Source organism: Pelmatolapia mariae, linkage group LG3_W, assembly GCF_036321145.2.
Source record: "Pelmatolapia mariae isolate MD_Pm_ZW linkage group LG3_W, Pm_UMD_F_2, whole genome shotgun sequence".
Taxonomy (NCBI): Eukaryota; Metazoa; Chordata; class Actinopteri; order Cichliformes; family Cichlidae; genus Pelmatolapia; species Pelmatolapia mariae.
This window is the reverse complement of record NC_086229.1, coordinates 82,566,926-82,591,433: the sequence shown is the minus strand read 5'-3', so window position 1 is coordinate 82,591,433 and position 24,508 is coordinate 82,566,926. Positions and strand designations below refer to the sequence as shown.

Below are 24,508 nucleotides of genomic sequence, written 5' to 3'. Positions count from 1 at the left end.
TTTTTTTCTTTTCTACCTGCCTCCTAATCCCCCACCCCGCTCGGGAAATCCTGTTTGCTGTATTTGAGATGCAGGGAATTAAACTTTCCCAGAACATCAATGATAAAACTGCCAAGTTTGTTGCCCCCTTTTGCACCCACTGTGACGCCTCTGCTCTTCAGGCCTTCGGAAAGGATGCGCCTGAAGATCGAGATACCGACTGAGGATGTTGACAACTGCCGTTATCGCAGCTCCGCTATTAATAAGATCGTCTGCTAGCTCGTGTCCCGAGGTTTGCCGCTCTGTGTTATCGTGCTCCGGGACAATCTAAAATGAAACAGTGCTGGAAATATGGTGCAGCTGTGATTGGGGGGGTGGGGGGGTAAAAATAGGAAGAAATGTGATGGGCCATAGTGTCAGCGTGGTTAATCGAAAATAATGGCCAGCAATTTATAGTTGCCATTCCGAGCAGCGCTGGATGTACTGATGCAGGAGATCGAATTTTAATGTCTGCGTTCCATCACTTTATACAGGCTACTGATGTTTAGGGCCCCGGCCAAACAGTACATGAATCTTTTGACGGAGGTTATCATAGAAGCGGTTATAAACAGCACTGTGTGTTCAACCTGTAGTGTGTGTATATGTGTATGAGGGCACATGTTACAGAACGCTGGTAAGCATCAGGATGATTTGACAGTCATCTGATTTCCACCGGCGGCTATTTTAATAAATATACACAAGGAGGAGGAGGAGGTAAGCTCGTGGGACATGCAAATGTCATCCACCTGCGTTGTTGTTGAGGCCAGGGAAATTCTGAGACCCACCTGTATTTTTCTTTATTTGACACATGTCCATCGAATCTCCCTTTCTTTGCTAGGTCCTCTAACTTACACAGATCCAGGGGAGAAAAATAAATAATTCCAGATGCTCGATAATCCTATAATACTTTGCTTTATAGCAGCTGGTCTTTGTGCCCCAGAATAAACAGATTAACCACAGAATTTGTTGGTGTTTTATCAGCAGATCAAACCAGCTTGATCGCCTTTCAACAGATACACTTTTTGTCGGTTTCAGGACTAAAGAAAAGTTTGCTTTTGATTTAGTTCATGCAAATACTGCATTCAGTGCACATGCAAAGCTCATGCAAGTTTTTGGAAACTGACATCACTCATTCCCCTAAAGTGGGGCTTCGTTTAACCCCCCACCCCCCCTTTTTTTAGCTAAATGAGCCATCACTTGCAATCTGCAACATTTGTGAAATTTATGTGTTTTTTATGTTAATTGCATCCCAAACAAAGCGCCATTAATCAATCTGTGCAGTCACATGTAGTGATGGATTGAGTCATGACTAACTTATTGATAAGCTGACCTCAGTTGGCTCTTAATGCACATAAATTGTGCCGTGAAGAAGAAAGGGGGTCTATGCTGTTAGCTCGGCACAAGCAGCACCTAACCAAGGCATTACAGAGCCACCGGGAAGGGCCTTAAACAGGTTCTGTTGTGTTTGCTGAAGAGAGACCATGAGTGGCAATAGGGTGGATGCTGATTTCCATACCATTCAATAGCATGTGATCTGCTTTGTTTTGTATCATGTAAAAGAAAGCACAGCACATCTTGACTAACCAGGAAAGGGGCTCGCTCAGACTGGTATTTAAAAGGGCTTCTAAGCACTCCATTCAGATACAGAAATTACAGATCAGCTATGACTCATGCTCCTCGGTGTTAGGTTTTTTTAAATTTTTTTATTAAAGTCACTCATTAAGCTCAGACTGTATTGTCGGTTCCCTCGGCTTACAGCACAAACGCCAAATAACCCACCTATAGAGCACAAGAGGCAGAAATCAGCTGCATACAATTTTTCCTTTTACACTGATCGTTTTCGGCATTTCACTCCTGACGTCAGAGCCCTTAATGAAGACAGCGTAGCTCGCCGCCGAGTTCTACACAGCCAGTCTAAAGATTTTATTTCACTGCTTCCACAGCTTGCCTTATTTCACTACGGCTTAATGAGAGTCGTTTGGAATAATAGGCTTCCATTGAACAGAGGCATCTGCATCCACACAGCTCTAAATGAGTGAGCTAATTTCCAAAGATAATCACCTCTCCTGCTGTGTTTTTATGCAGTGATGCTGTAGATTTTTAGCCCTGGATTTAATGAAGTCAAAAATTACCTCCAGTCCTCTGGTAAAGGTCTACAGACGCTGAATGTGTCACTGAAATTTCTCTTTAAAATCGCTAAAGAAAGATGTGATTTTCCGCATAAAGCTGGCAGTTTATTCAAGGTCCCTATTCAGGAAAAAAAGTAAACTCTAGAATAGGTTATCACATTTCTATGAGCAAAATACAACTTCTTTTGTAAGAGAGAGAGGGAAGGTATCCTTGATGTGAAGCCCCGCCCACCTCCTGTCCAAACTTTCTGTTTGCGAGGGGAAGCCAATCAGGAGGGGAGCTAAAACAGCTCATTTTAAACAGTAGATAAACTAAAGCACTGCACTAAGGCTCAGCATAATCTCAATAATGAATTACGCAAAGGAAACTGTAGAAGACACCTGAAACTCCGCATAACAGGCACCAATAAGTAAAATGATCATTTGATGTTATGTGAAAATGTGCTTTAATTCCTGGCATCCATTAGGTTAACGCGTAATCATCAACGTGTTTTTTTCTTTTAAACGTAAATCCGTCGTTTCACTGACTGCTTGAAATCGGCCTCAGAGAAATTTCGACTCGCCTGGCTGAAACACTTCACGCTGCTACAGAGACATAAAAAGAACTACAAACACTTTTTACATGTTTCCAAGAGCAAACAAGTGAGATTTCTTCGCATGCCTTGGTAATGAAGTCCACCGGGACATTCGGAGATACAATTAAAGGATGAAGTGAGCTCTCTTTTCGCCGCCTATTCTGTCTCCCCACTTTATTCCTCCCTGCTCTCTTGTTTAGTCCCAGTGTGCGTGTGAGCATTGTCACTGATGACACAGAAGCTGTGGCGTCACGCAGTCACTGCAGATGGCAGATATGAAAAAATAGGGTGTGTGTGTTGGGGGGGGTCAGGAAGGGAAGAATCGCTTACAAACGCTCATAGGCCATTTTGACAGAGAGAAACCCCGGCTTGTCAGAACAAATAGGAAAGGTCACAAAGTGTGACAATTTAGTAATGTCTCATTCACTGCGCTACACTCTCTTTTATTTAACTTCTCGCTCTCACGTCAGCGAAGTTGCCTTTAAAAAAAAAAATGTCGTGCCCTTTTATTTCTGTAAAGGTTGCGCTTACAGGCAGCCACAAGCAAGAGAGACTGAGCTGTTTATCACATTCGCAGCGCATTTATGCAGCCGGGGCTCCAGAGGAGCTGTCAGTAATTTGGCAACATTTACAGTACTTCTCCCCTCCCCTTTTGCGAGTGGCCATCGCAAAAAAAAAGAAGAAGAAAAGAAAAAGTTATAGAATATGAAAGACACGGAAGCGGAGGTTAATTCCTCGATGCAGTGTTATGCAGGCTGGGGATCCAAACGGAGGAACAAGGCAACAATATGGCCAGCAGCTAGCGCAGGACACTGTCCTCACAGCTTTGCGCTTAGCTTATCACAATAGATTTCCAAATAGCGGCGGAGGGTGGGAAGATGGGGAGAGAGAGCAGCAGGGGAGGGGAAGAAGCAGCTGCATTGTATATGTGTCTTTATGGCTACTAAATGAACCCTTCTATAGACTGTGACACAAACAAACCAGTACTGAAGAACACACAAACACACACACTTATTGGGCTGTCACAGGAATGACAATCAGCTGTGACAAAAGGAGGCGATGGCCAGCATCAAAAGCTAAATCGGCATCCGGCTGCACATTTAACTGACACCCTTTCTCCCTTTGTGCAGACCTGAGGTGAGCATCTAAACTGGGTAATACTTATAGTTAGTAAGTCTGAATCTAGGTTTCAGCGACAATCATGGCGGTAAGGTTTAGATTCTTTTATCTGGAGTAGCTTTCACACAAATGCACACACACACGCACACTTGCATTCCTGGCCAGTTTTTGCGGTGGCGGGACACTTGTCCTGCTGAGGGAGGCTGCAGCTGGCAGCCATCACGTAGAGCCTTTGTCATGGGGGTGTTTGGGCTGCACCAACATTTAGGTGGGTGGTACGTGTAAAAGCAACATTTATATGAATGCCGAGACCCAAGGTTCCCCAAAAGAACATTGTGTTATATTTGGGTGATTATTTTGTCTAGAGCTTTTACTCTCTACCTCTATTCACCTATCAGAGCTGATCTTAAATCCCAGAGTATGCTGTTATAGCGTCTGCAATCTTGGCAACTTGATCTCAGGCTTATTTGGTGCTTTGGGTGATATATGAGTGCCATGTTATTTTAAACTTTAAGAGAAAAGAGGAAAAAGATATATACATGAGCATCCAACTCCTATTTAAAAACGTTCCCTTAATTCCGAGTTCTGACGGCTTTATTTTGTGATTTTGTGGGTCAGCACCCATCTGACTCTATAAAGAGCATGCCAGCTCTTTAACTCTCCTTTTCTCAGCCTTAAGGAAGAATGAGAGGCGATAGATGGTGTCTAGTTACAGTGATGCTGAACCTCTCTTGGAATGTTTCTTTAGGGTAGCCCGACAGGAGAATGCATGCAAGGACAAGGTAGCGGTAGGTAGAGGATTAAGTGTGGCAGCTACAGTTACAGTGCCCGACACCTGACACAGACTTCCCCTGAACAGCATGAGAAATTCAGTGGAAAATAAGTTATATTAGAGGTCACAGGATCTTTAGCTGACTGTACTATGTAGTTTCCATGAATTCAGTGCACTGATGATGGTATAAAGGTTTGCACCTGTGAGATTTGTACGCAGTGTGAGGTGTGTCCCTGAAAATATAACGTTAAGGCAATGAATAAAACTGAAAAATGTGGATAATGTGGCTGGTACCGTGTGCTGTGTGGTGCATTAAAGCTACAGTAAGTAAAAATGCTGTAGGTTATGTAACAGAAAAAATGATAAATATACATTACATACATATTTGTGTGTAATTACATATTCGAAAAAACTGAAGAATTCTCATGAACTTAGAATGAATCCATTAAAAGTACATAGGAGCAGGCACCGGTTTGTGTAAGCCGCCATGTTCCCCTGCCATCTTGAATGCAGTCGCCGAGAGGGACATCGCTGTTCTGCCTAGTCGTGTTTTATGTCCCACACACGTAGTAGGCTAAAGGTGAAGGAGAAGAGAACTCGTGCGCGTTCTCATGCCTCGGAGGCAAATTTTAATCCGTGCCTGCACCTTTAGATTTAAAAAATGAAGGATCATACCAATGTTTTCATAGGTATGATTTCATCTGAGAATAGGTCACACAGAAGTGAAAATGCAAAGGAAAGAGACACACGACGGGCGTTGGGTAAAACAAGGATAATTACAGGTACAGTAGCCTTTTCCAGATGGAAGGAGATGCAGAGGGCGAAGGATTTTAAAAGCGACACTGAAGTTACCTGCTTTCCGATCGAAAGGTAATTCAACCTAACACCTGGACACATGGAGTTTGAAAAAAAAAAAAAAAAAAATTCAAACTTTTTAAACATGTTTGTCCTGCAGCAGCCACCATAGCTAGTGGCAAGAAAACTGCATGCAATCTGCAATCTACTGACATCTAGTGGTGAGATGTTGCACACCGCAGCTTTAAGTGTGGCAGCTTGGCCTGGTCTTTTCTTACACTAAGTCTGATGAATAAACAACGTTTAGAAGACACACAGCACTAGCATGATATCAACCACTGGCTGGTGAAGTCCTTGAAGCCTTGATCTTGGTGTTTTGAAACTGGACGTGACAAACGAGGGATGGATCCACCCGAGAAACTGAGGACACACTGTGCATCAATCAATCGCAACATATACTGTAAAGCATTGTTTTCTGTTTTTGACTTTAATAGTTACCATCATTTACAAAATGAACATATTGTTGGGCTCAGTATGACAGCGACTGAGACCGTGAACTTGTCGAAACGTGTCGAGATCATAGGGCAAAGGGTCATTTTCCCCTCAGACTTCTATGGAAGCAGAAACCTTTTTACAACCAGAGCAGTCACCCATTGCTGGCTTGAAATACAAATGCAGTTTTAAAGCACTTCCACATAAGCTTCGCTTTTCAGAACAGAAAGCTACAGTATGTCTCATCAAGAACATGTTATGTATGGACCCAAGGATATCTTGGTGACTTCACCGGGCTCGGTATGCCTAGCTTATTTATGCTATCTAGCACTCTTAAACCATTTCAAACATCTTAAGCCATTCCACATGGACTCCATTTAAGAGTAACCTAAGTCTGCTAAACAGCTCTGTCTAAAACTGTCTTTCTATGTTTAACTGTTGCCATCTCATCTCCCAGTAGATTTGTATATGTACAACACCAAATACAGTTAATTGCCCAAAGTGTTCACATGAATGTGGAAGGCTGGAAGATACTGACTCCTCATTCGCTGTTTTTTATACTAGTGCCATGTCGGGTCCTAATGTTTAGATGCTCAGTGTAGATGAATGGTACACTTGAGAAACATGCGAATAGAAATAAATGAATAAACAAATTTAAGTATTACTTTATACATCCCTGGTAGCCAAGGGAATTTTCACTATAAATACATTGGCGGGGTCATGTGTGGCATAGTTTTCTAGCCTGACTAAATATAAACAAGGCCTGTCTGCACAGTGTTATCTATAACAGTGTGATGCAACTCTCCGAAACCCCTCTGAAATAGTTCCTAAAATATACATGAAAAGGGAAGGGAAAGATATACCCATTCTTTTGTGTCGGCTGTTTGAAGACCCAGCTACAACCTTGATCTGTCATCCCTAAAATATCACAATGAGGTACGAAATAAAGGATGGAAGGGTGGGGGGGGGGGGGGGGGGAGACAAAAAAGACTCATGCGCCGAATTAAGTTGTCAGCATTGCTAGCACCGTCAAAGCGCATCTGTTTAACCAACATTACTATTCTAGTATAATGGCAGGGATCAGAAGAAGAAAAAACAAAATTTCCTTTGGGTCTTGGCAGGTTTGAAATAGGCAGGACAAGGAAACACTGCAGCTCACATTAATGCCTAATACTCACTCACATTAATGTCTAATACGCACTCATTTCTTTCCCACACAGAGCTCTGTATTCCCCCTGGGCTACCATTTGCTTTGCAAAATGCATGCATGAAATTCTTGAGACCAGGCTCCCCGTGAGAGTCTAAATAATAGATTACCAACACAGCATCCAGCCTGAGCTATAACTTCAGCCCCAACTGTCTGGCCTCATTAGTGAGGGGGGTGTAAAAGATAGCCAGCTGCTAGCCCAGGTGACGGCCCACAGCTCTGGCCTTTGGCTGCAGTGGCCCACCCTAAAGAGAATATACGGCGTCTCGCTCTTTGCAATTCATCTTGTAATCCGCCTTAAAGCTGCTAAGCTTCCGCTGAAGGCAAATGAATGGTGACCAATGGCAAGAAAGATGAAGACGGAGAAAGAGGAGAGTGGAAGTTTCAGTGAGAAGCACGGACAGGGAGGGAAAAAAAGAAGAAGAAGGAGAAAATGTGTCCGATTCAACTGTGAGGAATCAAAGGTGGTTGGTTTGGGCTGTCTGGGCAGAACCAGAGGTGACCTAAGCCATTTTCATCCACTGATTGCCCCCCCCCTTTTTTTCTCCCTCCTTCTGCACCTCCCTCCGTCTTTTTTGCTCTCTCTCTTTCTCCTCTGTAGCTCTGTCTCTCTCGCCCTCTCTCTCCATGTCCGCTTCCAAATGGCAGTCATTATACCGGACATGAAAAGTCATTTTAGTTCCGCCTGGCTTCTTCAAAGCAGCTAGCTATAATTGCACAGTGAGTAGAGAGAGAGAATGCCGGGGTTACACAGAATTTAAACACTCACTCGTAACCTTGCAGCGATGCAGGAATTTGAATTCCGATTTAAAACGAGAGACGTAAATGATTAATAATAAAGGAGACATATTCCCACAGTGTTGATGCCAGTATGTCCACATGTGCAGGACTTTTTTTCTACTCTATTTCCCACCTTACGCGTGAGATTTCTATACGTCTTTCGAGACCTCTGCGCGGGTGCACTGGATTCCACTAAAACACGCGTCACTTCAAGAATTATGGCACAAATCGGGGAAACATTTCCAAATTATGAAAAATCCATCTCCTATTAAATGCATTCCTCATTCGTGAAATTGCTATGTGGCAATGTCACTGAACTTTTTAATGGAATCCTCTGCTCCTTGCCAATTCCGGTCGGAGTCCGGGAAATGCAAATGGGCAACAAATTCAAATCTTTACACCCTTTGTTCCAAAACTTCATTTAAGATAAAAGTCATTTTTATTTGTGGTTTAATGTATGCAAATATTTTTTCTGTAGCACTGCTGCTGCAATAAATCCTGCATGTTGAGTCTATTCTTAGGTTTCGCTCTACCATCTACATTCATACGCGCATGTGTGTGTGTGCGTATATAGACACACTGGGCGTCTGGGTGAGCACAGAAGTGCTTGCGTGTGTTACAATCTCAGCCCTGAAACAGTTTACAGCCCCTGAGGGTCATATATACGTAGCTCTTTACCAGTTTACGAGCTAGCCACCAGTCTGAGCTGAGCACCCCCTCCCTTGCACTTATCTCTTGCACCCTTATATTTGGCACAGCAGGTAGCGTAATTGTTCTTGGAAAGAGCCTATCAGCCAAAGCCTTCCATTTTTGACTTTTCGTCTCAAAGACCTTTATCACAACACCCCATTTTTGCCTGGCTGCTGGCTCTAACCACAGAGTGCCTCTGAACAAAAGTGTCTCCGCTAAGTCGTTCCCTTTTGATGGAGAACGACGGGGTGAGCGAGCAGGGAGGTGAGTAGACAGAGAATACAGACTGGGAAATATGTCTTCTGTACAAGACCAGCAGCCCCCACCCCACCCCCCCAATCCACGAAACGTAACGTGGCTCTCTCTGGCGCGCGAGCAGAAACAAATTCTGAAACTGTCATACTTTAATTGAAATTCCATCACTTGTGTGGCTGCTATTGTGGAATAATTTGATAAAGCTGTGTGACATGAATGCACACAGGCCGCCCGCCACTTCCATTTCTTCCTCCAGCTTTTATTTCCTCATTCTGCCGGTTATTCAAATGAACCTCGCTGGATTCTGCTCTCAGCCTTCCCCAAAAATTAAGATAAGAGGAAATGAGACAATAGGAAGGGCATAAAAAGAAATGATGTTTTGGGTTGCAGTACAATCAAAATGAATCCCTTTAAAAAAATATCACCAGGCTACCGTTTCATACTCCATCGCCTTCTTTCATGTAGCATTTGAAGCCAGAATTATCATGTTTCACTAGCACTCTTCAGCTTTCTTCTAAGTAGCCGCAGCTTTCCCAAAGTGTGGATAGTGACAGACTCTTAGTTGCTAGATGGGGGGGGGGGGGGGGGGGCTGATCCAAAATGGAGGTCAAGGGCAAAATTATAATACTCTGCCAGTGCTGCTGACCCCGATCCAAATCCATACCCGCATACTTCCACCCCCTGTACTTCCTCACAACTGGCTACAGGCGTTTGGCATCCATCATATCTCCTGAAACACAATCTCCAAGCAAAGGACAGCTGCAACAGAAAAGCACTCCTCCATGTTTCTGTCACATCGATAGTTCCCCTGTATGTAAAGGCTGGAGGCAGAGCCTCAAGGCGAAGCACTCCAAGCTGTTAGAAATGACACTGAGCGTTCCGCTTTTAACGCTTACAAGTGCATTTTACAAAGGGAGATGAAATCGCCATGAAAGAATGGGGAAGGAAGGCAGAAGAACTTTTCTTTCTAAAATTACACCTCGTTTCAATGAGGCTAATTTGAAGCAGGGAGAACGCGGAAACAAAACAGGGCAAGACATTTAAATCGGTCGCAGAATTGGAGAATGAGCGCAAACGGGGAAAGAACAAGCTCAGCTTCTCCCTCCATCCCCTCCGCTGCCAAAAATATTTACGCCTCAGCTTTCTGCCCTGACAGGGTGATGGACAGTAGAGGTGATTTTGCTTGGGCGTGAAAATAGGCTTCTTATTATTCCAACCCAGTGGCAACTTGAATATCAATAAAAACTGCTAGCGTTCCCCTATGTGTAAAACCAATGCCCCGTAGCGGTGGTTTTTATCAAGCAACCCACCCTTGACGCTAGTTATGCAGTACTAGAGGTTACGGGAGGAAATGCTTGCCAAGTAAATAAGTGAGTGAAGCGATTGAATAGAGAGGAAAAACACCGCGGGACCACGGCCAAAGTGAACCAAGGGTAAAGTCATGATCACTTCATTATGCCGCGGTGCAGCTCAGTGTTGTGCGAAATCAAACTGCTTTCTCATTTGTCACAATGCATCAGGCTGGCCTCTGTGAGGTGGGGGTTCTGTAGTCGAAGGAGGGCCCCGAAGCACAGCCGCACACACCAGATTAGCAGGAAGAAACTTTTAAGTGTGCCATATACACAATGCACGTGCGATGTACGGCGTGAGCTTCGTGGACGTGAACCTCGGAGCCTTTTCCCTCCAGAGCCCGTCAAACTTCTCTCTCGCATCCACCAGCCACCCACCCTGCCAGCTAGCCTGCCTGCCAGTCAGTGGGTAGCTGTTAAGGGCCATTGTTGGCACAAAACAAGCTAGAATACACCCACTGGATTACAGGGGGCAGGCAGCGAGGGGGGGTGATTGCTAACAGACATATTGGCACTCCATCTCACCCAGTTCCAACACCATGGCGCCTGATAATTGCGGCCTCTGTGTTTACGTATCCATTTTTGTAATGTAAGTGTTGATTTCTCATTCCACACTTGTAATAGGGGCCCTGGCCTTGGAATTCCTGAAGTAGAGCTCTCTCTCTTTCACACACACGGGCACATGTAGAAGCACAAAAAAAGTTTTTCCTGACATTTCTTTCTTTTCTTTTTTTAAACTCTTGAAAAAACAAAATAAAGCAGTGAGTCAGAGCTACTTATCCGTGCTGAGACAATGGGAGTGTGCGGAGCAGGCACACTTGTTTTTAACCGGCCTCGGCTGTGTGCCAGTTACGGATGGTGGATAAGGAGATATTTAAAGCTCCCGCAGTCCTTCCAGACATCTCTGTTACACCGAAGGCCCTGCTGTCAATTAGCTTTTATTGGCGAGCTTAACATTTAACCAACCGGTGGCGCGGCAATCAAATCCCACAGCTAAGCAAATGCACACTGGAAAGGAAGCAGAAATAAGAGAAGCGTCTGAAAGATCTCGAGTTCCCTTAAAACATGAAGTTTTCAAAACACCCGCTGTCCCTTCCAGACACTGTCAAAAATGTAGGATGTGATTTCAGAGTGTGCTTCAGGCACAGAAACTGAAGAAAAAAGGAGTAGATCGGCAGGCACGCTAAAGATGGCCCAAGCCCCTTGTAGGCACTTTCCAACCCCTGATCATTTTTCAATTCAGTGCCTTGAATGCCACAAACTGTTTGCATCCTTTGCGCGTGCACGTTCACACAAACACATTCGTGTTTTCACAGGTTCAGTCTTTGCTCACCAGCTGCATATTGTCTGGGAGGCTTTAGAACAGCAGAAGGTGAAGGATGAGGGGTTGGAGTGCAGATGGCCGCGTCGGTGCCACTTTTCGATGACTGAGACTCTTTGCTCCCTTCAGCGACTTTGGGAAGCAGCACTTAAAACGGAACGCCGCCTCGGCGCGTATCCATTTTGCCTCCCTCTTTCGAGTGCTGCTGAAAGTGAAACTCAAATGTGTGGTGACAGCATTAATTGTGCTGTGTCAAAATCGGGCTAATTGTCTGAGCCTGGAACAGTCGAACGTGAAGGTACAGTGCAGAGATGCTGGGCGTGCTCTTCCCAGAGTGCTCACTGTGCGATGAAAATGCCTGAGCAAACACCCACATTCACTCTAATTTCAATGTTTAAATACACACACACACACACACACAAACACACGCAAACAGACACACCATACTGGCCTTTCAAATCACCTCACTAGCCGACTCTGCCTTCGATCCCTGCCTTTTCATTTACCCAGACAGCAACACCACAACACATCTTGTCACTCTTTCATCCATTTTTTTACACTGTAATCCCACCTAACATGAATTGCTGATTATGTAGTTATACACATATTAATTTCCATCAAGCTGATAAACTATCATTTCATCCTTGGGGACATTTGTTACATTTCTAACACTGGCTGCTATACCTTATATAAAGTTTTTCTTTCTTTTTTTCAAGCAAAAGAGGAGGGATCTCTAATCATGGCTTGTAGCCCCTCTCTGCTGCATTCTCCTCAGTGGCTGGAGAGAATGAGTCCCCTAGTGGCCCAACTGGCACACTGAGCACAGGTGGCATGTACTCCTGCTGGAAATAAAGGCTCGCTTTCACCTGACTGACAAATGCTGCTTTTATTATTCTAATTTTTTAAAAGCAGTTAACTTTAACGCCCACTCCTCAATAAACACTAGAAAAAATGTTCTAAAATAAGACAGGTAAGATAAGGCACCTCTGGAGAGTTTTCAGAACGCACTTTGAAAATTCCTCGCACTCCACTCGCTGCCTACAAAGGCAGGATGCACTAATACGAACCGTATACTCACGACAGCCACTCGGCTTATAAAGAGGGCTTAAAATAACGTGTGAACCATTTTTAGGATAACACAGCGCAGAAAAAACAGTTACCAGTTTATTTTAAAGTAAATAAAAAAATAATAATGTAAAAAACGAACGTAAATATTATAAATACATTAAATGCGTGCGGATAATCTACTGAACATCTCAACACAAACCCCACGTCATGACCAAAATATACCACAGACAAATTTGCTCACGTGCAGGTGCATTTTAAGGTTTTTGTTTTTTAAATCAGCCAGTCAAAGGAAGCTATTTCGTGTCATTCCGCGCGAATTTCTTACTGTAATGTGGCCCTGAAAGCCACATTGCGTCGCGCGAGTTCACAAAAAACTACAAGTTGGACACACGAACGCAGAGCATTAGCCCCTGAACACGGCAGCGCGAGGACAGAAAAGCCCGTCCACATACGTGTAACGGCCCCCGCTAATGTTTGAACCAACTTCGCGAGCCTGTGCGCGCACCTCAAATCACTGCGGCAGCCACTTCACTTCCCACCGTCACAACCTCCAAACTCCCAGGCTCGTCAAACATCTCTTACCTTATCACCATTTTGCAGTCACTCTCAAACTCAGTCTGTCCTTTATTTTTTTCTGCGTAAAGGGAAGTCGAGTTTCTTTTTCTTCTTTCTGTTTTACATCCACTAAATGGCAGGCGAGTCCCGGGGAAAATACCGTGGAGGAAAGAAATCCGTCCTCAGGTCCTTCTTCTTCTTTCTTTCTTTCTTTCTTTCCTTCTTCTTTCCTCCCCCGTCTGTTCGTTCTTATTTCGCGTCTTTCCTCGAGTTGTCCGTCACCGGTGATTGGGGGGAGAGATGGGGGTGAAAAAAACACGCACGTGGGGCGTGTATAATATATTCTCTGGTTTGGGTCTGTCTCTGTTGTGCTCGTTAGATCTTCATTGAATTGAACGTGGCGAGACTGTGGTTGTGTTTGGAGAGTGCGGTGTGCCTGGGACACACTGCTCTCTCTCTCTCTCTCTCTCTCCCTCTCTCTCTCTCTCTCCCCTCACTCATCCGCCTCGGTACGTCTGTCTGAGTCTCTCTCTCTCCCTCTCTCTCTCTGTCTTCACCGAGACCTGAGCACGAACTTGGTGTGTGCGTTTGTGTGTTTTTGCGTGTGTGAAAGGGTGGGTGGGGGGAAGCGGGAGGGGTGACGTCACTCAGCGAGGTCCCACTCTGCCAGCTCTCCTGGATCAACTTTCCTTCCCAAGTCCACTGCAGGAATGTCCATTTGGACATGGCTATTTTAGAGGAAGATTGGTGTGAAATGGAGAAGCCAGAGTGGGTGTGAGTGTTTAGGTTTGACCTGGTAATTATTTTCAGATGCTAAATCAAGACAACCTCTTTAGCTCCCATGTGTCTCTGTATGTCAGTTATTTTAGAGTTGTAAATGTGTTGTAAAGATTTCCCCCCCTTTTTAAGTCATTTTGAATCAGATTCCAACACGATGTGTATCAGCAACAGACTGTTTAATACAAATAAAAAGATGTGTCTATGGTGCACATATTTAAAGAGAATCCACAGAAATGACTGTCATGAGGTGTGAGGTCAAAAGGGGAAATTGAATGGCTCTGGTTGTCAAGGAGGCAGTACATTACAAACAAGTAGAAATCAGTTCAGTTGGTCAGGAACATCTCCCTCTAACCATCATCAGTCAGGATAGTTCATTGCTTCATCTACAAATCAAAGTTAAGACTCTATAATGCCCTCATATCAGACTCCCCCCCCCCCCCCCCCCCCCCCCCCAAAAAAAAAAAAAAAAAAAAAAAAAAAGTAAGTATGTTTCTTTTTGTGGGTCCAAGCCTATTAAAACTGAACTTAGCTTAAATAGGCTTGTGAGCACGGGACATGGTAGAAGTAGAGAAATGTTTATCTCGGGTCCTACCTACTTCCTGTCACCATTGCTTATGTAGTCTGTAGTCGCATAAAGTCACAGAATGTCACTCACTTTCTATGATCTCTGGTTACAGCATTGCTGTAAATGACTTCCATTGTGGATGTAGTTTCATGGTGGAATGTATGCTACCATCCAGACATGTTTGTTTTCAGGGAAGGTCTTGCTTACTTTAAGCAAGCCAATGTTAAACCACAACAGTGTGGTAAAGGTCTGGTAACTGAAAGGGGCCTGTCTGCAGTCCAAACCTGACACTCGTTGAAAGCTAGTCTGATAATAAAACCAAAACAATACAACAAAGGAGGAACTGATGGAAAGAAACAATGCAATGGAAAGAGACAATCTAACAAGCATCTGGATAAAATGCCAACCACTCCACTGAACTGAAGTTAGTGCTCTAACACACAAAAATGTGCACAAACATGCTTATTTATTCATGACATTTTCACAGTTACTTATTGTCAGTAATTGACCTGCAGTCTTCCCATCTCTGGACAGCTGCTGGCTAAACAACAACAGCCTATTATAAGCATCATATGTCATATGATGGCATAGTGTTAGCTTGAGTCTCCTAAAAATCACACTTTACCTCTGACAAAAAAAACTTACAATCTTACATCATATGAGTTTATTCACTACATGTTTGACTCTATCACTGCTAGATCCAACCTCAAAGAAAGTTTCACTAATTCTAGCAAACAGCAGCTAACATAGACTAACAGCAGCTAACACTGGCTAACAACCGCTAACGGAGGCTAAGAGCAGCACTTATCGACAGAAAAGTTCAGAACATCCTCAACAACTCACATCAGCATCTGAAGTGAGCTTCACTGACTCATCAACTCGTAGAAAACTCCTTTCACAAAGTTTTACAGCCACCTCCAGAGTAAATAGACTTGGACAGATTGACAGCTGAGGTAACAGTGGACTGACAGCTTACACTCACTACAGATGAACAAAGAGTCTTTGGGGTGATTCAAGGGGTAAAAATATAAAATACTGCAAAATATATAATTGGCACATATCTGCTTTTTATTACTGATTTATTACTAAATGTTAAGATTATTCAAATATGCTACAACATAGTGTGTAAAAAATTGCTCAAAAACACTGGCTGGTCATGGCTGTTATGAGGTATAGTCTAGATTTAATGTTTTTGATATCTCTTGGCTGACTAAAATATATTACCCCTACAACTTAGATGTACTTCATTTGCAGGGGTAAAAAAAAAACAGAATTCAGTTGCAATCTACTGACATCTAGTGGTGAGATTTTATACACTGTACCTTTAATTTCAGCTATGGGTTACCAGTAAAGAGGTAGTCTGCAAAATGATCAGTTCCTGTGCTAATACTTGTATAGATGCTGTATTATGTAAGCAGGACAAGATGAATCTGTTACAAAGTGCAGTACCTGAGTAGTAGTTATAGCTTTTATAGCTAGTAAATGCAGCTGCCAAGCCAAGAATAAACACAATACCATAAAAGAATCAATCTTAAATACGAGTTGTACTGTACTTGTGTCTGTTACTTGATTATAGATGTTTGCTTTTCCCCACAGTGGACAAACAGAGATGTAGCATTACCTACATTTCCTGACTTTGGTTTGGTTCATAATAAATATCATTGTGTACAGTAAGGTGCCTCTAAACCCTTCTGAGAGACACAGATCCCTGTAGGGATCTTATATTGATTCTTTTGTCAAACTGAACCTAAAGTGCATGCATGCAAGGCATTGCTTCTTCATGTAGGAAAACTGCCTTTACATATGCAGTAACTAAACCAATGTCAGCCTGTTGATCAGGAACCTCCAAGTCTAAGAATTCCTAGATGTGGTTCATGCATGTCTATGTCACTGCCTAGGCATAATGTCACACAACAAGGGGATAATATTGCTCCTTATAACACAGTGAAGTGAATGGACCTCTGATGTAGGGCTACAGAAAATAACAGCAATGGCCTGGGGAGACAGATGACTAAGACCAATAGTGTTTTCGGAAAAGTTGCCTCTATGGCAGCAAGCCAAAACCTCTGATGAACAACCTGGCCCTGCAGACACGTAGATCTAGCATCCAACAATAGTACACTGAGAGACAGAGAGACAGACTACTGCAGTCAGCAGATCTGTTTTCTTACCTGCACTCAGCCACGTCATGCATCTGATTGAGTAACCGTGAGGGTGATTTACACCTGCAAATTATACCCAGCTCCATTTTGTAAGGGCAGAATTAGATTCAGTCTATGCATGTAGATTCCAAAAGAAAGTGTTGGTTTTCTGACAATGAACCATGGAGCAACTCGATGAAATTACTGTAAGGTGAACTATTGGCCTCAACTGCTGGCTATGAGAAAGCATTGTGGGAGTGAGACTGTTGTGTCTCAAGGCACAATGCACTGTAGATCACAAATGTGTGGATATCACGACAACATTTTCTTGGATTGTTTGGAATATTATTCTTATGTAAAAGGAGTAGAGAATGAAGGTTGGAAAGCCGATTTGGCTGTAACGATGAGGTGCCAGATTCCAAACATTTAAAGATTCCATTTCATTCATAAAACTCAATTTGCTTTAATAAAACATTTTTTTTGACATTCACCCTTGATGCATGACTGCAAGAGATTTTTTTTTTCAAATCTCTCAACAATATTGTTGATCTTCAAATATAATTGCGTGGCACTAGATATTAGATTTACAGTTCTGCTCTGCTTCTAACCTTGTTCTTTTATATTCTTGGCACCATCTATAGCAGTAATACAGCAGCACTTGTTGATAAATGGGGGCAAGGGTAGGATTTATCAAGAGGCTGCCTTGCTCGCCTATCGTGGCTGAACTTTGTTGCCCAACAAGACACGGTAGTCTATAAACCAACTGTCCTTCAATAAGAAGGATCCAAGAGAGAGCTGGGAAAATACATTACCACCTGCTGCAGGTTTACCTACCAGCACTGACAGGAAAAGGACCATTTTAAAGACTCTAGCAAGGGAAAATTTCTTTGTTGTAGGACAGTGATAATGCATTGGTGTTACATGCGTCAGTAGTGTTTGAAATCCTGCAGTGGACATATTTACATTTATATGTGCGTGGGGTCATGCAAAGTGTAGCACTGATTGACATTTACTATGTAAATACAATGCAAATGCTAGTAACGATGCTAAAGGTTATCCTGTATCAATATGCATTCGCTTTAGATGAATAATGTAAATAAACCCTTTGATGTATGTGCTTCCCTGTGTACGTACCCACACAGTAAATCTTTGGGGATGATTCTGACTTTAGAAAACTAATTAACATTAAATATTCTCAATACTTTGAAATTCTGTGGAACTGCTTTTTTCTTTTTCAGTAGACAAAAATCAGCAGTTGACTGTTGAATAATTTGAATGCCATATTCAATTATAAGCAAAGTAAGCGCTGTGGACATTTAAATAATGTGCTACGCAAGCTATCTGAATTCTGGTTGAATATGTTGGCAGCTATTGCAGGTACCGGCATGATATTTTACACAAACATTAGGCAAATGTCACTTTTCTTCTAGTTTTACCGACAGGTCAAAACTGTTCACATATCCTGTCAAATATCTCAAAACTAGCATATCTATTGGCACCAGTTGGTTTATAGGACGACTCGTAACAACTTTGGACATAACCTATGACTTTTCAGTCTTATACTGCTTTAAAGTTGAAACAGCTTCAGATTTTAAACAGATACTTACATCTGTTAGTTATGTCACATGTTAGCATTTAGCCCCTGTATGCTTCACTAGTATCGTAACTGTAGAGTTATTCTTTCTTAAAAGTAGCGCAAGTCCCTTTTAGCAGTGCACCATCTTAGCCTTTGACAGCTCCTTTGTGCCATGGTGCTTAAGTTGGTGGATCATTTCTGCTTAGATTAAACCTTTTCCCTCTGCAGGGTGGTCAGCAGTGTCCTTGTGGACAGTTTAAGCTACTGTACAAAGCAGATTCATTCATTAGATGATTTTTTTTACTGGGTGCATTGTTTATTTCTTTGGAATCACACCTTAAAGTCACATTTATATGTTGTGTTTCAGCTTTGAACCAGCTTGATGAGTGGTTCTATAAGTTGTGGGGGGAGAAACAAAGAACCTTTATTTTGCTTAAAGAGGTTCTGAGTAATGTTCATCAGATGAATTTGAAAAAAGGCTACTGTTAAACACACACTATCATTGCTCAACAGGTTTGGGTCAATTCCAGTGCAACTCAATCCAATAACTGTTATATCAGTAACACTTCAGTTAGCGTTTTGATTGCGGATAATTTGCAGAGTAACTCTGATTATACAGACTATTTATAATTCAGCAACCACATTTAATGCTAGATTTAAAAAATCAACAACAACCAAAAAACCCCAATATCTTTCACTGTCAATCTTCTCATAGCCCGAGGTTCAGGCCTTCTCACCCTTGACAAGTTGCTGGCACTTTACAAATGACTGTCTGTCAAATCATTACTCTGGTTTCTGTGACCAAAGACAGCACCATGTATAATGCTGCAGAGAAGAGAGGCAACTTATCTGAATCAAAAACAAGGATTGTTGTTTTCAGCTCCTCTCGCCCAGGAGTTGATACATTTATAGCCCCTACCTCCCCCCACAGTCCCGATCAAGTAAACCAGTCATCGTAAAATTAATTTCCCCATCAAGCGAGACTCACGCTCTTTGGGATAACAATCTATCTTAAGCGGATAAATCTAATCCAATGTGTTGAGACGGATGGAGATTGACTTATTTATGGCCGCTGCCCAAGCAGTCGAGAAAGAGAGGAGGGAGGGTGCTGGGTGGAGGGGGCTAAGTGCAACAAATGCCAAGGTGATACTGCACATATCTCCAAGGCACGAAAAATGTAAACCAACACCCAACTCTAGTCCTTGGCCGAGACATCTAATACTTCTCTCCTTCTTGGAATCTGTCAGATGTGATGAATGGCTAAGCATACAGTCATGCCTTCATGAGCAATTAACATTTAGTCAAAAATTGGAAGACTTAATAGTCAAAGAGTTCATCACAGACAAAACAAGATTTTTATGATGTCGCTGAAACGATTGCGATGTTTAAACGTGAGATTGATTGCCATAATTACCCAAACGATATGGAAGAAGTGACTAATTTACTGGTCAGACGCCAGACAGCTGTATACAGAGCCTTAAACAATCACTGATAATGCCTGCACAATTCACTTACTGACCTACATAACTTGGAGACTACACAGTCATATCACATGTCCCTGAGGACAAATCACACTTTAATGTCTCTTGAAGCCAGACCATTAAATTAACCCTGTTTATCTTTTTCAAATTGCTGCCTTCGAGAATTACCTTGACCTAAGATGGCTGTCTGATGACGAAGGGTGAAAATTGTGTATTATTATTAGTTATTTTCTTGAAAAGTCATGATGGTACAAAGAAAATTTGTAAAAATCAGAGTGAACTTTGCAACCTTTAACCGAATCAATAATTTTTAGGTTAATAGTTTTCTGCAATGTTAAGTTATCCTGAATAAATGAGCTACAATCCTTATAACTCTCTATCTCTCTATTTGATCCGATTTGACTGACACTGCAGCGAATCCAATTTTGATCTAAATGTTGACAAAGTTCACAGACACTGTGACACTGACACTTTTTAAGGTTCAAATGCATAAATCTCATGCAATAACATCCGAAAGACAATATTAAACGAGCTTACTAAAGGTCTGCGTTTCATGTTTGATCTGTTTTCATTTGCTATCAGCTGTACAGCACGTTACATCAATATGCCATGCAAAAGAACACACACGGGCACAGACTGCTTGTTCATTGTGTATTAGTTGCATAATCCATAGTTCGGTGTGCAACAATGCGTCAAATATTGCCCTTCGCACAGAGGGTCGCAAGCATATCGACAACGGGAACGCAATGGGCTGCACTCCTAAGGAGGGTAACTTGAACTCTTATGTGACCTGAACAGTTTTTCCTTTCACGGGGCATGTCATGATGAGAAAACCAAAAGCTTAGTCATCTTTTTTGAAACTGCTGAGTCATGAGTAGTCAATATCACCTTATTATGATGTCAAGCGGAATCAGATTTGCAATGAGGCTTGTGGATGGGGCCTCGGTTTGATTTAGTTTAGTGCTGGCATGGGGTGCAATGAGCTGAAAAGCAATTAGGTCCATTAAGAGATCAACTGGGATGGCGTGAGCAGCCGCGGTGTGCAGCGGCCTGCACAGAGACAAAGAGAGAGATAAAGGTAGCAAGGGAGAGAGAGTTGGACAGATTGAGTCAACTCCTGCTTGATAGAGTCACTCTGTGGAACCTAGCTCAGGACACTGTCCACTAAACCGGCTAAAATGTGCATTTGGATTAAATGTTAAATTTATGTGTGAGTGAAGTGAGTGGGGCACAGTGTTCCCCTTACAAGTCTGCATCAACACTGCTTTCATACACCTGATATGGTAGGAGGAAGATTAAAGGAAGTGGAGGTGGACAAGTGAAAGTGGATGACAGGGGCTTTCCCCCAAAACTAATCTAACCCCAGCAGCACTTGACTAATATTCAGTCAGCATGAAGTCACATTTGCAGCTGTGGAGGGCCCTTCTTATGCAGAAGGAGGGTATGCATATGCAGGTAAGCTGTGAGAACCCACTACTCTCCTCCTTAAGTAGCAAACAGCTGTCACGGTGAATACCAATACCTAAGTTGTTGTGCCTTTGAGTTATGTTATGTGCTGTTTCCATGCAAATACAGACCTTCTCAAAAGAATGAACATATGGTCTGTATGCTTTATGTGCACATCCACTATAAGAAAATACAGGTAAGAACTTAGTAAGTGCCAACAGGCAGGGTTAAAAAAAATAAAGTCATAGCAGAAGTGCAAAAATGTGCAATTCCTGGAGTGGCCACTTGAGGGTGGCCCAAAAAGCGTGAGCCACTCCACACAGACGGTCATTTTAACTTCATAACTTCCCCTCCATGAGTCTGATTCTGCTGGATGTTTCTTCCTGTTACAAGGGAAGTTTTCCTTCCCACTGTCGCTAAGTGCTTGCTAATAGAGGGTTATCTGATCATTGGGGTTTCCTCTGTATTATTTTTAGGGTCCTTGCAATATAAAGTGCCTAGAGGTGACTGCTGTTGTGATTTGGTGAGATATAAATAAACATGATTCGAATTAATTCAGTGGATGACTTTTTAAAATTTATTTTTTAATTTTTAACTGTTTGGATTTTGTCAGGGGACCGGCCGCTTTGACTGATGAACGTGCCGACACAGACCTCTGTACAGCATAACTGTCTGCTAGACACCAACTCTACTTTGAGCCACTGACAAGTCAGGACTGCAACCTCTCACCCAAACAAAAACCATGTATGGCCCCTAAAAACCCCAAAATGGTAGCAGCCAATGCTGCCAATGCTTCAAAAACTGGAGTCCAAACACCTGTGGGTGACATCACAGTTACTGCGGCCATCTTTTATTTCCATTTTATGTTAAAGACATATTTAATGAGCTAGGAATACAACGCTTGGTTGATTAGTGACTCAACAGTTCTGCTAATCCCTGAACTCACGTCATTATTGTTTTTCTTTTCTTTTTTTCTTTCTGTTGTATGACAATGGAAACAGTAAATATTAAGCTCTGGAAAATTTTGGCTGAATTTTGTCTCATTTAAATTATTTATCGATGCAACAATAAAACATTAATATGAAAAAAAGCTGTCCATGGGATTGCCACTGATACAGCAAACCATCTACAGGACTGAGTAAAAAGACTGAGTTAAAACAGGATGAATCATTGCCACGATGTGATAATGTAACATAGCTATGATCCCTTTGTTTTACATTTCAGCTCTTTTCCTGTTTCTTTGTGATTCTCCCTTCCTGCCTGAATTCAAATTGGTGAGTCTGAGGACGAATCACACACTCCCCCTTTTTCTGTCTGTTTCCCCTCTATCCACTCCCATTCTTGTCTTTTCATTTATTTAAATTCCTCCTTACTCTAAAAGCCTTTTTACCTTCTCCTGTCATCATCTTATACCACTTGCTCATTTATCTCCACCCTTCTCTGTCTTGCTCTCTATATCTACTTCTTCTGCTCTCTACCTCTCTGACTTTTCCTTGCCAAACTAATAGCGACACATACCTCATTTCTTTCCGTCTCTCTCTCTCTCTATCCTGCCTTTTCTCCCCTCTCTTTTTCTCTCTTTTAGCACATGTGGGCATTTACGAGGAGCCTCTCACCATAGCCGATTGATCATGGCCATTGTTTGCACTAGGTCCTCCATTTTACAGTCCAGTGTTCATGAAAAGGAGTGTCTGCCACTCCTATCTGTCACTCCCTCTACCCCCCCTTCAAAAAATATACTCTCCCTCACTCTCTCTTTGGCCAGTGATCCCCCACTGACATTTTCACAAGCACACCTTCATCAATTTCACACCTCCGATGCCCTTCTATGCCAATGTGGGAGGCAGGAGGAGGAGGAGGTGAATTGATGGGTGAAAGCTGACAAAGCTCGCGCGAATCCGAACCCGGGGAGTGGCAGAGTTATTTAAGTGTAGGACAGATAGGACATGGAGGGTGATCAATATGTGTGTTATCAAAGTCCAGGAAATAAACAGCTGCATGACGTCAAACAAGTGCCCCAATTCAAAAAATGTCCAGCAGTATGCAAAAAAAAAAAAAAAGACAGAAAGAAAACAGTTTCATGATGACGACCACACTGACAGCTATCTGAATCTCAGCTTACCATTTGCTGCCCCCTGTAGTTAGCACCGTTCTCATGTACTTCTCCAAAGATGAGTGAGGCAGCCTGTGCTAAAACTTCAATAATGCAATAAAAGCCGAGATGAATAAAAAGCCGTCCAGAAGGTAAACATCCTCGGTACTCTCTTCCTCCCTTTAGACTCTGGAAATTAGGCTATTCTTTCATCAGCCAACTGGTGCATTTACGAGCGGCTAAATTAATTGGCGGCAGCGGCGAGATGTCAGCTGAAGGAAAGGTAGTACATTCACCTGAACAGTGAACAGAGCCTTGAGCCAAAGACTTCGATGAAGCAGCAGAGGAGATGGAGGAAAAGGAGGAGGAGGAGAGTGGAGCAAAAAGAAGAAGAAAAAAGAAAAGAGTCACAAGGTGGCTCATTCACTGGTTCAGGGGTTTATGGGATTGCTCCCAGCTGTCACTCTGTGTAGTGAATTCGCAGCACCGTAATATCTTAATTGTTTCAAATTAAATGCTCGTAAAATGGCAAAGGAAATGAGTTTTTCTCGCTGGCTAATCCAAAGCAGCCCCTTGACTTACATCTGGGCCTGCTTTAAGTGAGAGCTGGTTTAAAAGGTGGAATGGCTCCCATATGAGATAGCTATGGATAGCTCGGTGTGGAATTAGTTTTTAAAGGCTGTGAACTACGAGCCGATCGCTGCGCAAAAAATGGGACTCGACGCGTCTCCTAACTCTTTTTTCCTCTTTCCTTTGTCTCCTCATCATTTTTTTCCTCTCCGCTTCCCCGTTTGCATTTTCATCTTTCTCTTTCATTCTTACTTCACAAGTTTATGTGTGTATTTATTCATGTTTATATAGAGGATGTGCGCACACAGGAGCTTATCATAATAAACAGTCTAAATATCCTGTGGGGATTCACACATTTAGTTTCCCTCTCATCTCCCTCCGGCACTCAGAGTCGCAACTCATTCCGCAGCACACGTTCGGATCACTCAACCAGCTAAAGCATCCTGAATGACATCAGACTCGCTGTCAAATACACACACACACACACACACACACACACACACACACACACACACACACACACACACACACACACACACACACACACAAATATATCCTCCTGTATGCATGCATGCATGCACATACATTATGCATGTACACGCTGACATACATGCAAGCTCGGAAACATTTAAACCACTCCTGAGTCTATCACCAACTGGTCTATATGCTACTAGAAACTCAAAGCGCACATAAACACATGACTTGTGTGTTAGCACAGTATGGCATCCTTCT

General features: G+C 42.7%; 1 protein-coding gene across 27 annotated transcripts in view; it reads right to left on the bottom strand.

The window, feature by feature from the left end:
• Window positions 1–24,508, bottom strand: part of LOC134624906 (receptor-type tyrosine-protein phosphatase delta-like) — a 406,192-nt gene that overhangs the window by 126,977 nt on the left and 254,707 nt on the right. Inside the window, exon 1 of one of the 27 annotated variants that reach the window (XM_063470051.1) lies at window positions 13,153–13,544. The exons of the other annotated variants lie outside the window; for them this stretch is intronic. The gene's annotated coding sequence lies outside the window, so the exon portion shown is untranslated. Of the gene's footprint in view, window positions 1–13,152; window positions 13,545–24,508 lie in introns of those variants that run through there. 27 annotated transcript variants of the gene reach the window in all.